Consider the following 3028-nt stretch of genomic DNA (forward strand, 5'->3'; position numbering starts at 1 on the left):
GGGGGCTGCGGCCCGGCCCGGCTCTACGCAATCCTACGTGCCTGCGGTGCGGATGAGCGCGGGCTCCCGCAGGCAGAGCCGGCTGCGGCGCCCGGCCGGAGCAGGGCGAGGAGGAGGAGCGCTGCCCTCCCCTGCCCCGCGCCTGGCGACCTGTGCTTCACACCGCCGGCGGGGTCCAGCCCCCTCAGAGGGCCCCGGGCGCCTCTAGGATGACCACGACAGCCACCCTAGTCCCGCACCAGCACCGAGCGCCGCTTTCTGCTGGGGCGCTGGGGTCGTCACCCCCCTAACCCCCAAGACCAGAGACTCTCAACCCCTGTGACCCCAAGCGCTCTTGACTCTGGACGGACGAGAGCGGTTTTTCGCAGCATGCCCGGAGCAGGGCAGCGCATTTGGGCCCCTCACACGTGCACACCTGGCTGCGCGGCCCCCTTGAAAGGATCCCAAGGCCCCGCCGCCCTGGTTGAGAGCCGCTGACCGAGACAAGGGGCCGCACGGGGCTGAACGGCCGCAGGTCGGGGAGAGGTGGCGGCCGTGCCTGGATCGGGGACTCTCACGTGGGGTGCCGCTGGCTCTCTTGAAGGGTGCTGGGAGGTGTGAGGAGACGGACACTAAGATCCACACAGGCCCTCCCTGGAGAAGCCCCCGTTCCTCCTGCCGGGCCCCTCTGCAAAGCACTGGAATCTATAAATTAGCGCTCTCTCCCTCCCCCTCTTCCCTCCGGCTACTAATTCACACAGAAAGAAACTTCAGATCCAGAAATACCCGACTGCTTCCAGGTGAGCAATTGCTGTCGTTGCCATAGGGATAACAGGCAGAGTTATCCAGATTCTCCCTTCGGGTGACAACTGAGAAGCCTGTTGTGTGTGTACATGCAAACGTGTACGTGTGTACACCTCTGTGCAAACATGGGTTTGCACCGAGGTGCTCTCAGCGAAGGGAAACTGAGTCAGGGGAGAAGCAGTTCGCAGCCGGGAGCGGGAGGGTGGAGGTCACACGGGCAGGTTTCATGGGCTCACAGGAAAATTGGGCTACAAGGTCACACCGAGTCCAGCCCCCTGCTTGAGGCAGATCATCCCTGACTAAACCGCCCCATCCACATGTCTGTCCACCCCGCTCTTGAAAACTTCCACGGATGAAGGTCCCGCCGACTGCTCCAGTGCCTGCCCACCCTCGGGGTCAGGGACTCCCTCATCTCCAAGCTAAATTTCCTCTGCTGCAGCTGGAGGCCGTTGCTCCTGGCCCTGTCCCCTATGGCCCTAGAGAAAAGCAAGATGTGTAGACAGTCGCCAGGCCTTCCTGCAGCCCAGTGCAGCCCCCAAAGAGTTAAGCATGCACCGAAGAGATGCTTTCCACCGCCTGATACACATCCGAGTAGCAGGGAGCATTTTTAAACAAGCTGGCAGCACCATCTGGGAACTGCCGATCTCCACCAAATAGTTCCTGCTGCTGCCCAGCGAAGAGCTCTACCCGGTGCCCCAGGCTGAGCACCCAGGCTACCACGTCGGAGATGAGAAACCCATCGACCCCACCTGCTACAGGCAAGATGAGCACTCGGCAAGGAAAAGCACCGCTCGGGTCTGGCATTATTTCCCCGCTGTGAATCCTTGCCCCCCTCGGAGACCGCCCACGCCATGCGGAGGTAAAACACGCGTTGCGTAGAGCAGGCGTGGGAGGACCGGCCATGCCATTTGGGAGGCAGGAACCTTTGGCTGCTGTTTGGTTTTTAACGGCAGCCAATTTTTTTTTTTTTGCTTTGTTTTAAATCAGACTTCCCCCTCGCAATCAATACCAGGTCTCTTAAACAAAAGGCTTCCCTGTGTGAATGGTCTCTGCTGGATTATTTCACCCGACACCCAATAACACTGAGGCAGAGGCGAGGCCCCAAGAGCGTCACCATCTGAAGTGCGAGCGCACATGCAAAGCTGCCTCTGCAAACGCCCGTGAAGATGTCTCATGTCCACACACAGATGCCCCAGGCCTGCAGTCTGCAAACCCCTGCTAGCACACGGCAGTGCTAGTTTAGCCCCTGGGTTTCTGTTTGCACCTGTACGGGTGCATGCTTGCGTGCTTATAACCTGCACGCGGCAGCTCTGTGCCCACGCCCAATCCTCCTTCAGGGACAAGCCCCTGGGTAACAGACTTACTGGAAACGCAATGCCACCGCCATTAGCCAGCACCCTTTCGCCAACATCTACCTGCTTTTGCCGCCTGACAACTTCAAGCTGGTAACCAGAGGTGCCATATCGGCACCTGCCAGCTCCTGGGAACAGGGCGTTACTCATGCTGGGGCCAAGGCTGCACTCCCGGCGAGGTCAGCAGGAGCTGTGCATGCTCCTCTCCTCTCTGAGGCTGCCTGGTCCTCAGCACAAGGGCTGTCCCCAGGCAAGGCCGCCGCGGTTGTGCAAAGGATCTGCACGTATCGGGGGTAGGTTGCATGGGCAGATGGCAGGTTTCCAGTGGGCAGGATGGGTTGCTGCACATCCTAGCCCTGGCGTGAAAGGACCATCATCTCAGCCCCTGACTGGGCAGAGCCTTTTGGTGGATGGAGAACAAACGCCTCCAACCTCGTTGTTACCAGCTGCTGAACCCGGCGTAACTGCCTCCAGCCTTGCTTCAGGTGCATTATTTTAGACCATGCTGGAGGGGGAGTTCAAGGCCTTCTCTGTCCCGGGAGGGTGACTTATGCAGAGGTGCTTGCAAAGGGCCAGTCTGGCCACCGTGAGCAAGCAGCGGATGGATGCCCACCGCCCTGGGGAAAGAGATCAGCCCTTGCTGATATTGCAGGGTTGCTGGTCATAGCCACGTTGGCAGGCAAGGCTCTTTGGGCAGATGGGCTATCTTTTATTAGACCAATTTAGTTGGTCTAATACAGGATAGCCCATCTTACCCAGAGAACCTTGCTGATATTGGTAATGCAGCTCGGAGGTCCGGGGGGCTCTGCAAGGAGCTGACTCTGCAGGGGACAGCCAACAGCAGCATTTCAAAGCCCACGGAAACATGAGATTTATTTACAGGACAAAGAGAT

The 3028-nt window shown here is 59.2% G+C and overlaps 1 protein-coding gene across 1 annotated transcript in view; it reads right to left on the bottom strand.

Moving 5' to 3' along the window:
• The window catches only part of FGF12 (fibroblast growth factor 12), a 343626-nt gene that overhangs the window by 191597 nt on the left and 149001 nt on the right, over positions 1-3028 (bottom strand). The gene's annotated exons all lie outside the window — the stretch shown is intronic.

This window comes from Gavialis gangeticus, unplaced genomic scaffold, assembly GCF_001723915.1.
Source record: "Gavialis gangeticus isolate Ggan-Ray unplaced genomic scaffold, GavGan_comp1, whole genome shotgun sequence".
Taxonomy (NCBI): domain Eukaryota; kingdom Metazoa; phylum Chordata; order Crocodylia; family Gavialidae; genus Gavialis; species Gavialis gangeticus.